The sequence below is a fragment of the Rhipicephalus sanguineus genome, chromosome 2, assembly GCF_013339695.2.
Source record: "Rhipicephalus sanguineus isolate Rsan-2018 chromosome 2, BIME_Rsan_1.4, whole genome shotgun sequence".
NCBI classification, from domain to species: Eukaryota; Metazoa; Arthropoda; class Arachnida; order Ixodida; family Ixodidae; genus Rhipicephalus; species Rhipicephalus sanguineus.
The window spans coordinates 235,394,985-235,409,686 of NC_051177.1; the positions used below are offsets into that span (position 1 = coordinate 235,394,985).

The following is a 14,702-nucleotide window of genomic DNA, read 5'->3' on the forward strand; positions in this document are numbered from 1 at the left end:
GCATATGGTCAAGTCGCAGGATTTAAAACTGATTTGGATGCCGTCCACATAGACTGAATACGATATTGCAGGCAGAATTACATGGCGAAGAGAGTTCATTTTGACTATAAAAAGTGTGCAGCTTAGTACTCCTCCTTGCAGTACTCCATTTTCTTGAAGAAATGTGCGCGGTAATACACATCCTATTCTTACACGAAACTTCCTTTCTGATAGGTAGTCTCTTAGGATGTTAATCAACCTACCCCATATTCCGAAGGACGATAAGTCTTGCAGGATTCCGTATCGCCAAGCAGTATCATACGCCTTCTCGAGATCAAAGAAAACAGAAAGACAGTATTGGTTGAGTACAAAGGCATCACGATGTACATATGACTCAAGGAGGACAAGATTATCAGTTGTGGACCTAGCTCTTCGGAAACCAGATTGGTAAGGATCCAATATACCGTTATATTCCAGATAATGGATTAAACGGCGGATGATCATTTTTTCAAATACTTTGAGTAGGCAGCTTGTGAGTGCAATAGGCCTGTAACTATTCACCGAGGAAGGATCTTTGCCATGTTTGAGGATTGGAAGGACAATTGCCTCTTTCCAAGCAGAGGGTATGTTGCCAGTATCGAAAATTTTGTTGTAAAGGCCTAAAAGGCAGTTTAGGGTTTCGTTGGGGAGATTTTCGATCATTTCATGGGTAATTGTGTCAGAACCAGGCTTCCACAAGAATCTAGAGCAAGCTTAAGTTCATGGAGCGTTAGTGGTTGGTTATATCCATCTGATAGAGGCCTGTTCGGACGTAGAGGTACACTTTCAGCTATGCGTTTATGGTGCATGAACTTCTCGGTATAATTTTCTGAGCTTGATACTTTTTCAAAGTGTTCGCCAAGAGTGTTTGCTTGTTCTTCTATTGTGTCATAAGAGTCATTGACCATTGGGAGGGGATTTAGGTGTTGTCCTTTGAGTTTATGGACCCTATTATACACCTTGCGGGCATCTGTGTAAGAGTTTATTGAGGATATATAGCGTGTCCAGCTTTCCCTTTTGGCTATATGGCGAATGCGCCTGCCGTTAGCTTTGCAGCTTTTGAAGTGTATCAAGTTTTCTACTGTTGGGTACCGAGAGAAAATGCTCCATGCTTTGTTCTGGCGTTTCTTTGCATTTTCACAATCCTCATTCCACCATGGTTTTGCATTAATTTTATTTGCGCTAGACTGAGGTATGCACTTTTTAGCAGAGTTGAGGATATATTGCATTTTCGCAAAAGTGCATTTCTAAACCCGACTGGTACTCAAGAGATACACAGCATGTTTCGCAGTATTCGAAATAGTAAAAGTTGCGATATCGATGACCTGCAGATTCGTCCAGCAAAGCATGTATTAGATCTAATCAGTCCTGTTTTAGCGCATGTGTACAATCTTTCGTTGGCGAACGGCGTGTTTCCAGGGCGCATGCAAATCACAAAGGTAACAGCACTTTTCAAATCTGGTGACAGAAACAAATTCTCCAACTATAGGCCAATATCAATCCTGCCTATTTTTTCTAAATATCTTGAAAGGTTGATAAATATAAGGATAACCCCATTTTGTAATAAACACAGCGTGCTTACAGATTTCTAGTTTGGATTTAGAAAAGGTCGCTCAACAGAATTAGCATTATTGACTCAAAAAGAAATAATTCTGCAAAGCTTTGAAGAAAATTTGGTTACTCTTGGCATATTCATCGATTTTTCAAAGGCCTTCGATACCGTTAATGACAGCACCCTACTAACAAAACTTGACAATTACGGCTTTAGGGAAACATTTCTTAATTTAATTAAAGTTATTTGCAGTGTAGGTATCAAGCTGTTGCTATTAGCAACCACTATTCACAAAATTTGCCGATACATGCTGGGGTTCAGCAAGGAAGCATACTAGGGCCACTACTGTTTAACATTTATATAAATGATTTAATTAATATCAGTACCACGGTGCGGTTTGTTATTTATGCCGACGGCACTAGTTTATTCATGACCGCTGGAAATGCCGCAGAACTACTCAGTGCTGCCAATGATACACTAGAGCAAATAAATAAGTGGAGCTCTTTAAATTCGCTAACTATTAATGCTACGAAAACAAAAGGCATGCTTTTTCAGCCAAAGAACAAAAAATATGTGGTCCATGAATGTCTTCAAATAGGAACTTCCGTGATAGAGATAGTACCTTCGGTCAAATGTTTGGGTGTCATTTTTCAGGAAAACATGATGTGGAACGAACAGATCAACATTATTGCCAACAAACTTGCTCGAGTTACAGGAATACTAATAAGATTACGCCTCCTGTTACCATTAAGAGTGGAGCTACTACTTTATAATTCTCTTTTTCTATCCCATATTAATTATTGTCATCTCGTATGAGGCAACACAACCAGCTCAAACATCAACATTCTATTCCTCTTGCAAAAGAAAGCCGTTCGTACGATTTCAAATGCTCCATTCGATGCACATACTGGTCCCATTTTTGACAAGTTAGATATCATGCCAGTAAAGTCACTGTACAATACAATTTTGGAAAAACGGTTCTTAACAGAAAGAAAACATAGCTTGAATTTTCTGGAGCATCTGCCAAGGCTCACACTAAATTCGAGCACGTTCAGTACACGTCACAGAGAAACCTGGTATGTTCCCCACTCTCGAACAAATTGTGGAAACCAAATGCTGCATCATGCCTTGCCATCTTTACTTAACTCTCTTCATTATTTGCCATATTTACTCCCTCTAAGAATGTACCGTTCATTCATTCTCTTATTTGTCTGCTTTACTTGTGTTCCTTTTGATGGCCATGCATTGTATGTTGAAAGTGCATGGTGGTGGATTTTCAAACTTTGAATCTTGATTATAGCGGTGTTTAGGATACAAGTGCTATTAAATTATCTCTATTTTACTGTTTAGTTTTTCCTTTTTCTGAAAGCTGCAAGAAACACGTCACTTTGGATTCATGTCAAAATTTTTGCTCATGTTTTTATGCATACTTTCTTCTTTTTTTTTTTTTGCACGTTTGCTGCTTGTTGCCAAAAAAGGACACATACCTAGTCAAGCCGTTATGTGGCTTTTTGTCTGCGTTCCTGTTATCTGTACTATGCATAGATGCGAAATAAAGTTCAAAGTTCAGGCAGTTAGTATTACCTCATTTCACATATTTAAACTGATCAACAGCAGAAGTCTTCTTTATTCCACTGACTCAAATATGAAATTGGAATCTTACTTTGTAGCTGCTTTTTAACTTCATTTATATTTAATATTTTGTCCTGTATTTCTATATTATTTTCTAAAAATTGTGCCTTCAATACTATATCCTTTCACTGTCCTTGCATACACAAAAAAGTACAACACAGGGGTGGAAGCGGGCTTCAGTTTTTTGGAGCAGCCCAGGGAGCAGGAATAACGCTCTTCTAAAGCAATGCGAGTTAGTTTTGGAGCAGATTTCTAGGGTCAAACATCACTATTGACCGAAATTTTACATTTCTGGTAAAGACGAAAAATTCCAATGCTTTTACTAAACATTGAATACTGATGAACCGATCAGACCTAATTTATACATAAAACATTGCAGCTGACATGAACAACAACTGAATACTAGAAATAAGCGAATAAAAGTTTCCTTGTTTCTAAACTTAATGAGACTATGAATAAAAATTTTGAAAATGCGCACTCACTGCACTACACTCTAAGAAAAAATTGGCCGCGTATCTGCGTGCTTCGTTGCAAATGTCGCCGAAAGACGATAGTCTTGTGCCAGCCATACTACATCAGTCCTCCTCGTCTATGTTGAACCGCCGCATCTGGCTCATAGCGTCGCATTTTCAGCGTAGCCTAAGAAACACTAACATTTTCAGCGCAGCCTAAGAAACATTAGGGTCTTTAGAATTACTTATCTATGTATTTTCTAGTAAAGGAACATACCACCTAATACTTATGTATTGATGTTGCGCCTCAGATATGTGTAGCGTTTGCTTTTTGATTGGCAATGTTCACATGTACGAACGGCTGTACCAGTTCAAGATGGCTGGGCGTTCCGCAAGTGGTTAAACTTTGGCCGAGTGGCTGAACTGGGTGACAGACAAACAGAAAGACAGACAGACCAAAATTTCTGCGTTTAAGTTCTCCAAGAAAGACTATCATCTTTAAAAATGGAGTATTTGGGGAGTAATCCTGCCACACAACTTTTCCTCGCGTTATCACCGCGGTCCCGACAGTTCCCGGTCACGAACTATGCGTGCATTATCAGTGTGGCATAGCATTCTTGATAGGAAAGTGACGAGAGATGGGTTTTCAAGAAAGGAAACGTGAGCAAACCAGATGATTTTGGGAGCAGAAATGCTCCCAAAATACTCAATTTTTTCCTAGAGTGTAGTGGCACAAAGTTGGAACAACAGCGGAGCTAGTGTTCGACCAAGCTAAGTTTTCTTAGTAATGCCAAGCTTTTGCTAGAGATGTGAAGTTTTTGCTAGTAGTACGAAGTATGGCTACACTTGGCTATTCTTCTCCAGTTTCGGTCGGTTATCCATACTACGCACGTGCCACGTGGTTTCGGTGGCAACATGTCACGTGATTTTTGTCGCGTGACTAGTTGTTGCGTGACGTTACATTTTTTGTCAAGTGACTAGGTGTTAAATGATGTTACGTGACTTCAGTCAAGAGACTAGATATTACGTGATGGTACGTGATTTTAGCGACGTGGCTAGCTGTTACGTGGCTTTCGGCGGGAACATGTCACGTGACTACCGTAGTTTTTACATGGTTTTGGCAAGAACACGTGACATGACTAGCTATTATGTGATACACGATTTCCATCCCGTCACTAGTCGTTACGTGGTTTTGTGGCACGAATATGCCATGTGACTAGCTGTTACGTGATGTTGCCTGATTTTGTGTCACGTGACTAGTTGTTACTTGATGCTACGTGATTTTTATTCACGTGACCAGTTGTTACGTAATGTTACATTGGTTTTAGTCACGTGACTAGTTGTTGCGTGATGTTACATCATTTTAGTCACATGACTAGATATTATGTGATTTTAGTCGCATGAGTAGTAGTTACGTGGTGTTACGTGATTTTAGTCATGTGACTGGTGACGTGACTCTTAGTCAATTAAGAGTGGCTACGCGATTTTAGCTCGTGACTACCGTAAAATGCCGAGCAAGCGCCCCCCTCTCTTTTTCGGGAGATCTGAAACAGGCACCAGTGACTGAGTAAGCGCCCCCCCCCCCCTTCCCTCCTCCCTTGCGGACACTTTTTTAGATGCGAAGTATCTTATGGCGGAGTTCAATCCGGTGGTGGTGGTGGTGGTGTGCGGTGTGACCACCCTTACTGCGCATGCGCATACCCTCTCCACTCACCCTCTCCCCTCCCCTCTCCAATTCCCCCCTCTCTACTCCCCCTCTCCCCTTTCCCCCTCTTCACTTTCTCTCCCCTCCCCCTGTCCACTTCCCCTCTCCCCTCCCCCTTTCTACTCTTCCTTTGAAACGCGGGCTAGACATGCCGAAATTCTCTCCTGCGCAACGCCGCGATGAGCACCAGCACATGCCCGTCCCCTCCCCCCATCTCTCCACTCCTACGCTGCCGCCCTCTCGCACGCCTGTCGACCACGTTCCCCGCTCGCCCTGTGAGAATTAACGGCCAGGCTAGAGAAAAGAAAAGACGCGCGTAGCGTTCCTCTTCGCGTTCCACGACGCAAGGTCGGTAGCATGCCCAAAGAACGCCAATGGAACGCGACCGTGCAAGTGCTCCGGCTTCGCATCGTCTCATGGTCCCCTTTAGCGGGAGATGGTGTAATTTTTTTTCAGGACGAGCATCGCTGCTGTAAAAAGAACCACAAGAATGAGTAACTGAATGCGTATTTCATGCTGTTTATGAAATTCCGTTGTCATGTGGCCGGTCGTATATTGGTGAAGCTGGTCGCTGTTTCAATGGTTTGACAGTGGCGAGGGGGAATAAAAACAGTAAATAAATAAAGCATTTCATTAGAAACATGGATGGCATTTTTTATTTCTAGCGGCTTTCCCGCCGCCATCTTGAATTTCGGTCCGGGACCGAGCAAGCGCCCCCCTCCAAATCTGGTCGGATTATCCTTCACCGTAAGGGGGGCGCTTGCTCGGCATTTTACAGTAGTTGTTAGATGATGTTACGTGATTTTTAGTCACGTACAGACTCGTCCATCATAGTTATTGCATTCCACACCGGACAAATTGCCTCACATGTTGTGGGAGCGAAGCAGAAGGTGAAAAGGATGAAGCGAGCGCGCACCGGTTTATGATGATTCCTGTTTGCACTACCTGGCGCAACGAAAAGCTTAAAGCTCTGTTCTTAAAAGCTCATGGTCCCGTCATTAAAGCGCTACAACCAACACGAGAACTGAGAGGAAAATAAAGATAAGCAAAGCACTGCAGTTCAACCAGAAATTTTTCCAAAATTTTCAAGTTGACAAAGAACTGCTAACATGCACAAAAGAGAAGACGAGAGAACTGAAATGTTCACTTTTATTGCAATAGCAATTATACGGACACTCGGCGGGTTTCGCCGTCACCGTCATTTTCCATACAAAGTCTAAATCGATAACATCGCCCCGTGCATCACATGTTCTCTGTGCAGTAACAGCACACAAGCATTGGGGACGAACGTGACTGAAGAAAAAAAAACGAAACAAGTCGGCCATGTCCGTCGCACGAAGCGGGCATGCGATAACATCGCTTCCGTGTGCAAGGCCGTCGACTGGTTTTCAAGCGGAGAGAAAACTCCACGCTCGTCTTTCGTAAGGAGCATCAAGGGAGGGGGTGGGGGGGGCTGCGTTTCTCGAGCAGCAACTGTGAACTTTTATTCACAAGAGCATGGTCGCTGGTGCTGGCGCGCACGTTATCTTGGCAGACATCAGCAAACGGCCCACTTACTTCACGTTGAGACAACACGAACACCGCTTCACTCCCTGGTGCGGCTATATTTCCTTACGCCAGCGCTTTACAGTTACGCGAGATCAAATCCAAAAGTTAGCTGCTAGCCTTACTTCGTATATCAATACAATTGCTTGCTAATGCATACATTGCTTCCCTCTTGCGGCGAAACTTATCTTTTCACGCCGTGTGATGATGATGATAGAAGCTCGCTCGAGCATGCCCCGGTGCACTGTGTAGTGCATAGTTGCGTTACACTCCCGGCAGGTACGTATTAACAAGGTTTAACTATAACAAAGCACATCATTTTGGCTCTCCCTTTGGCTTTGTTATAAAAAGGATGTAATACTACGTTTTTACTTCTCTCGTTTATTTAAAAAATGTTTATCTGAAGCTTCATTGCCGCATGATTGGAAACTGGCACGTGTAGTACCCATTCACAAAGGTGGATCGAGAAATAGCGTTGAAAACTATAGGCCTGTGTCCTCGACAAGTATAACATGCAAATTAATGGAGCACATAATTTATACCTCAATTATGTGATATTTAGTTCAACATAACCTTCTAAGCTCTAGTCAACACTGTTTTCGACGGGACTTTTCAAGCTCAACCCAACTAGTTGAGTTCTTTCACGATCTGGCCTCAGCAATAGATAAAACACAGATAATACACTGCGTGTTCTTAGACTTTAGAAAAGCATTTGACGTAGTTGTGCACGGTCTTCTCATTTCAAATCTTCGAGCCTAAAAATTGGACGAAAGCGTCATAGCATGGGTTGCCGAATATTTTCGTGGTAGGCGGCAGTCTGTGATGCTCAACGGTTTTCTTCCGCACATGCTCCAGTAACTTCAGGTGTTCCCCAGGGTTCAGTTCTGGGTCCCCTTTTGTTTTTGCTGTCAGATCTTCATTTAGGATGTTCGCAGACGACTGTGTTATTTATAGAGTTAGAAAAAAAGAGAGTGACATTACTTTATTGCAGGCTGATTTAGACATAATAGGAACGTGGGGCGATAAATGGGGGCGATAAATGGTATCATAATTCATTGGTCTGTATTGGTCCGTTTTGTGATTGCCACATCCATGTGCACGAGGATTCTGCCTTGTGGCTGCTGCATGTGCGGGAAATGCAGTTTCGTTCACGTTTACCATGCATTAATCTATTGTACATGAACTTTTGTACATGTTGATGCTTTTTGTTTTGTACATGTTGATGCTTGTTGTTTGACTTATTATTTTGGAATTGTTTCTTTTGTATTTTTTTTCCAGTTTGGAGGTGTATATATGTATTGCCCCCCTTAGCCAACTGTTTCTTTTGTATTTTTTTCCAGTTTGAAGTGTATATATGTATTGCCCCCCTTACTCAATGCCCCCCATGGGGCCTGTAAGGTACTCTGAAATAAAAATATAATAAAAATGTCATTAGATGTTAAGAAATGTGTTCACGTCACCATTTCGAGAAAACGCGCATTTCAGTCTTGCACATATGCATTAAATAATATAGCTTTAAAGAAAGCTCAAGAATATAAATATTTAGGTATTTATCAGGGGTGTGCGAATATTCGAAATTTCGAATATTTTTCGAATAGTGTTTGCTATTCGATTCGATTCGCACTGGAATTTTACTATTCAAACTATTCGAACTTCCCAAAAACAAATACAGTCAGTATCCGATTAAAAGTGCCCCTTCAGGTTTTTAATATGCTTCACCTCATTACACTCTTGTATTGCGGAAAAGCTGCCTTTCAAGCTCTGTTACGGTTGAACTTTGCCAAGACAGTAAATGTCCGATTGGAAGTGGTCCCTAGATTATCAATATGCTTCACCTCATCACACCCCCGCATTGCGGCAAAGCTGCCTTTCAAGCTCCGCTACGGTCACAATTGTATTAACTCTAAAAACGCTGGTTCCAACATGGAGATGAAAGATGTGGCAGAGTTGGGGGCTCAATTAATGCTGTTTTAGGCCTGAAATTTGGGCAGGAAGTCCGAAAAGTCGGACGCCGACGCTCTTTAGCATCCGAAATTTCAGGTGTTCTTATATATCGAAGTCTACGAGGTAGATTTGCTACTCCGGACTTGAAGGGAGCACACCCTAGTCTGCCACATCAGTTGGGCTTCCACAGAAGTTGAGAGAGGAGGAGAGGCTGAGGAAATGGCACCTTTGCCTATCACCAGGGGTGAGACGGCTGAAATCGATTTGGGAGCAGTTTTGGGAGCAGCAAAATTTCAATTTAGGAGCAGGAGAACGTTGTTTGGGAGCAGTTAGTGGCATTTATTATGTCGTTTTTGGAGCTTGAATAAAACAAATTTGTAGCAACTTGGAGGAAGAAACGCACATTTTAATCGGCTTAGAATACACATAACGTTCAAAGAGCCTTTGGAGAAAGCTTTTTTTTTAACATATTATTGCCAGGTATGAACTACACTACCTTTTTACAAACTACGCAATTTATATAACCCAGGTAACAACGTATGAAATAGAAGAAAAAAGATTTTAACTAGGTTCACTTTACATTTGAAAATAAAAGAAGAATAAACATCACATTTTTCAAATAATAAAAAAATCTGATTGCACAAGAATTGTAGTCACATAGCAGTAGGTCTTTGAACGGTCAATGAACGATTCTTACTAGCACGTGATTGCGGCGACGCCTTCACGTGTAACATCAGGAAAGAACAAAAGCGGTATGGCGGCCACCGATGAACGCATGGGGGGGGGGGGGTCACATATATTTACAACCACTCAGAGGCGATTACCACAGCACTATGGAAGCCTCCATTACAAAGGCGCGTAGAAGGACACGCTTGGGCGCGTTAACATGTTCTGCGAACGTATCCCTGGCACTGCTTCTAAAGTTACCGTATTTACTCGATTCTACCGCACCCTCGATTGTAACGCGCACCCGTTTTCCGCGACCAAAAAAAAAAAAGTACAACATCGATTCTAACGCGCACCCATTTTTCGTGAGAGAAATGAACAAAAGTCCGTAGGAGTCCACCTTCGCACATTCAGAAGAACAAGTATTTGGCTTTTAAAGAACTAAAGTTTCAAAAAAAGAAAACACAAAGTCAAACGGCGGGCCTTGCCGCTGAAACTGTCACCACTACGGCGGCGCTACGAGTCGCATAATGGATCAGTCTTCGTCGCTGTCGGACAACTCCTTGTCGCTGTCAACGCTCTCCGATTTCGGCAAACCGGCCCTGCTTTTGTCCACAGAAACTTTTTCGTGAAGCTTTGCTGTAAAACAATCTTCTGCTTCTGTTTGCGCCAGTCTCGCACGCATGTTTCGGCAACTCCGAACGACCGCGATGCGGCCCGATTTCCGTCCGTCTCTGCACATGTAATAACTTTTCTTTGAAATGCGACATTGTGGTGCACTCATCGAGTACTTGGAGTGGGCACTTCCATGCCACCGATGCGAATGTAGAACGGGATGACAAACTCCTCAGCACACGTACGAACTGAAACAATGACAGAAATGGCCGAGGCGCGTAGGAGGCGGCCATTTTGAAATATGCCGATGGCAATACGATAACCGAGTTTCTTTTTTTTTTTCGGTACTCGATTCTAACGCGCATGCGATTTTTCGACTCGTTTTGCCGAAAAAAAAGGTGCGCGTTAGATTCGAGTAAATACGGTACGTTTTCCCACACTGAAACTGATGCAGGCTTGAAAATTCTTGCTTGCGGGGCCGTTTCGGCGCAGTTCGGCGCAATTTTTGCAATTTTTATGCTTTCGGAGCAGCTTGGCGCAGGAAAACGGAATCGTATCAAAAATGCGCAATATGCGCAGCTGTCTCACCCCTGCTATCACGTGTAATATGTTGTCAGCAACATTTTGGTTGCACCAAATCATGTATAAATAGAATTCGGCCTCTACATTGCCTCATTCTTGATAAGACAACTATGAAACACCACCCCGTCAGCGCTTCATCGACATAGCGAAAAGAAACGCTTTCATGTTGCTATCCCATAAGAATATGCTTAGGAATCCTCTCTAACTTTTTTTTTTTCTGCAATTTCGCTTCGAAGTATTCGAAAAATATTCTAGAAATATTCGAGAAATACAGTAAAAGCTCGTTAATTCGACTCGTTAATTCGGACACGTCATCTAGTCCCTATAAATATATGCATCACTCTATGAGACTGGGCGCTCGTTATTTCGGACAGATTTGACGGCAAATCGGATAATTCGGCGGATTTCGGGCCGCTGGCGAGGCTTCGAAAACGAAAAAAAGAACCATTCGGAACAAAAGTGAAGCTTAACATCGCCATGGACATCAATTATCGGCTTGGCTTGACTTGAGACTGGTTGAACGCCTTTTCTTCGCGCGTGATAGCGTGTGGGTTTGGCCAGTTTGGTGCGGTGTCATTTTTGTTGCTTTGTTACTGTTGGTGTGCTGCATCGTTGAACGCCGTTTGATCGAGGAACAATTCAGTACGGCTCCTTTAGCTTGATCGTTGCTGGTGCTTTTGTACTGACTTCTCGTGTGAATGAACTCTCCGCCGATGGCAACGCCTGGCGAAGCGGCCCAAGTACGAGGCCAAGGACTTCACCACCAAAGTAGAAGTTTTGCGTACCCTAAAAAATGGGCTCTCCCGGCAAGAAGTAGCTCCTGTGCCATGACGTCGGCAAACAATACGACGTGAGTCTCCTGAGCGCAGTTAGCATTGTTCGCGTATGTGTGGCAGAGCACGCCTGCGCATGCCATTGCCAGCTGTTTCAGGCACAGTGGCTTTGTTGTACCCAACTCCAGCGATGCCGCAGTGGCCGAAGTGTCGCCGAACGACGGTGCCCATGACGGGCAGGATTTCGGAAGTGTTATGCCTGATGCAGTGACACTCGACGATTATATCGGCATTGATGGCGTTGCCACTGCCGGCTCTCTGACTGACGAGCAAATTGTCAAGGAAGTGATGCATGGCGACGAATCCGAGAGCGAAGAGCCTGAAGAGGAGCAGCCACACTATGAGCCACACAGGCCCCCTCGTACTGTGAAGGATGCCGCAGAGGCCCTCGTCGTCCTTAAAGAATTTTGTTTTGGCACTGCAGACAGCATGCGAGCTGCTGAGCACCTTGAAGGCCTCAGAAAAATTGTGTCCGCGCGAATTTCTGCTCGAAAACAGAGACGCATCCGCGATTACCTTGTAAAGTAAAGGTATGTTGAAAAAACTGTTGCATTTATTGCGTTTATTTCGACCATTCGATAATTCGATTAATTCGGACATTTTTTCCGGTCCCTAGAAATCCGAATTAACGATCTTTTACTGTATTCAAAAAATATTCGATTCGATTCGCACTGACACTTCAATATTCGAATGCGCTTCGCACCCAAAATTTTGCTATTCGCACAGCTCTAATATATATATAACGTCTGATTTACGATGGAATAAGCACATTTCTTACATTAAGAATAAGGCAATAAGTTCGCCGAGTTTTCTCCGCCATAATTTCAGTCAGTTGCCGGGCAAATTAAAGGAGCAGCTGTATTTTACTTATGTCCGCAGTATACTTGATTACGGTTGTATTTGTTGGGATCCGCACACAGTTGTTCTGACTGACCAGCTTGAAGAGGTACAAAACAAGGCGGCAAGGTTTGTACTGGGCAATTATAGTAGAACTTTAAGCATGACAGACAATAAACATAAATTATCGTGGCAGCCACTACAAGACCGTCGGAAAAACCTAAGACTCAAATTTTTTCACTCTGTATACCATTCTAAAACCGGCATTGATCGAGAAAGATATATCAAGTTGCCTACCTACCGTATTTATTCGAAAATAGGTCGGGCACGAATATAGGTCGACCCCTACTTATAGCACTCTACGAGAAATAAAAAAAAATATTCGCAAATAGGTCGACCCATGTTTTTTTTTTTTTGGAAACAGGAAAATTGAAACATAGCACACCTTTATTTACAATTAACTTAGCGCCCTAGTCGCTGCCGGGAGTGTCATGTTCGTCAGATGTGCAAGGAAGGTTGTCGGATTCTTCGCAGGCATCCTCGGCATCCCAAATGACGTCGACTTCGCTGCCATCGATTGCGTTGGAAATGCAGCACTTTTTAAAGCCAGTCACGATAATTTGCGCTGGCAAGTCTTTCCGCGCGTCCTTCACCCACGTCGCAACTTCATTGAGGGAAGCCCTTCTCGCGGCGTCCCGTCGGTGTCATTGCAGCATCCTCCTTCAAGCCACTCTTTGTAACTCTTCGCCACCCGGTCCTTAATGTAGCCGGGACGTCATACCTAGCGGTATGACGACCAGGTCTGTTGGCCTTCTGCAGGGCCTCCTTGACGCCCGGAGCCTCAGTTCTTTTTCAAGAGCGCCATGCCTGCCAGTTGCTGGGCCGCGAAAAGCACGACGCTATCCATTGCACGCGAACAGTCGGTCCCGCTGCTTCCGCCAACCCCTAATCAACTTTTACGTCGAACTCACGCTGAGCTGCACAATTGCTGGAATTCTCGGCAAAAAGTATCACTTGACGCTTGAAGTCAGCTGTGTAGCTCTACCGACGTGACACCGTCGCAACCGCGCATTTGCAAATGCGAACCGTCACGTCAGATCAAACAACAAAGAGTGAGGCCTTAGGCCAGTGCCAGTGCGGCTGCGCGTCGGCAGGCAGCACAGCTAGGGGGCTAGGGACTTCACGGCCTACCTAGGGAAATCACGGGTTCCAGCGCAAACATGGCGGAGCGGCTGCATTTCGCGGGGGCTTTGAAAAGGCGGTGTGCAGCTATTGCACAAATAACTTTTTTTTCTTAGTTACTTAGTCGGAAAAGGCGAACGGGTACGGTTTTTATACCAGATTTTATGGTATATAATGTGCGTATGTAGCAGGAACTGCTTGAAGAACAGCAGGCGCGGCAGTTGAACGCCATAGGTGCGGTGCTTTTGGTCGCTTTGATCGCGAATATAGGTCGAGATTCTTTGGTCACGAATATAGGTCGATAGCTGATTATGGGCAACATTTTTGGGAAAAAAAGGTCGACCTATATTCGAATAAATACGGTATGTGTCGTTGAGACGCGACCATGCACTGAAAGTCCGCGAGTATCGTTTCAGAGGTGACGTTTTCAGGTATTCTTTTTTTGCACGAACCATAAGGGAATGGAATGCTCTATCGCCTGACATTGTAAAAATATTGGACAATGATGTCTATTAACGCGCTTTGTGTGTGTGATCAATTTGTACATAATTTGTACTCTAACCCCCCTGCTGTAATGCCCACTGCCGATGCAGGTATGTAATAAATAAATAAATATTAGTAAAAATAAAACTATTCAATGTTGAAGACCATATTTGTTGCACACATTATGATCACAGTGTGCAGATTCTCAAATTGTCTAAGCAGCATCAAGGCTGTTCGGCACGTCGTCTGTTCAACTGCAGTAGTCCGTAGTAAAAAGCATGCTCTTGTCTATACACTTGCACAAACCCAGACATTTGTTAAGGCTCATTCGCACGTGCGACTAGCACTGGTCGCGCAACCATTTGCAGCTGTAGACCAAGAAGCAACTCAAAGCGACTGATTGTCACACCTACGTGCATAGGTCGGCAAACTCACTCATGAGTCGGCTCACTCAGGCTCAGATTGGGCCGTGAGTCTCAGTTAGTCTGGGTGAGTAATATTTTGATGAGTTTGAGTTGGAGGGAGTCCGGTTGTGGAAAATTTTAGTGAGTCTGAGTCCGAGTGAGTCCAATTGAGGAAAATATTGGTGAGTCGGAGTCTGAGTGAGCCCTAACCGAAAAATTTATTTCATGAGCGAGTCTGAGCGAGCTCCAACT

General features: G+C 43.7%; 1 protein-coding gene across 2 annotated transcripts in view; it reads right to left on the minus strand.

Annotated features, from left to right (window-relative positions):
• The window catches only part of LOC119382309 (low-density lipoprotein receptor-related protein 6), a 637,453-nt gene that overhangs the window by 484,925 nt on the left and 137,826 nt on the right, over positions 1-14,702 (minus strand). The gene's annotated exons all lie outside the window — the stretch shown is intronic.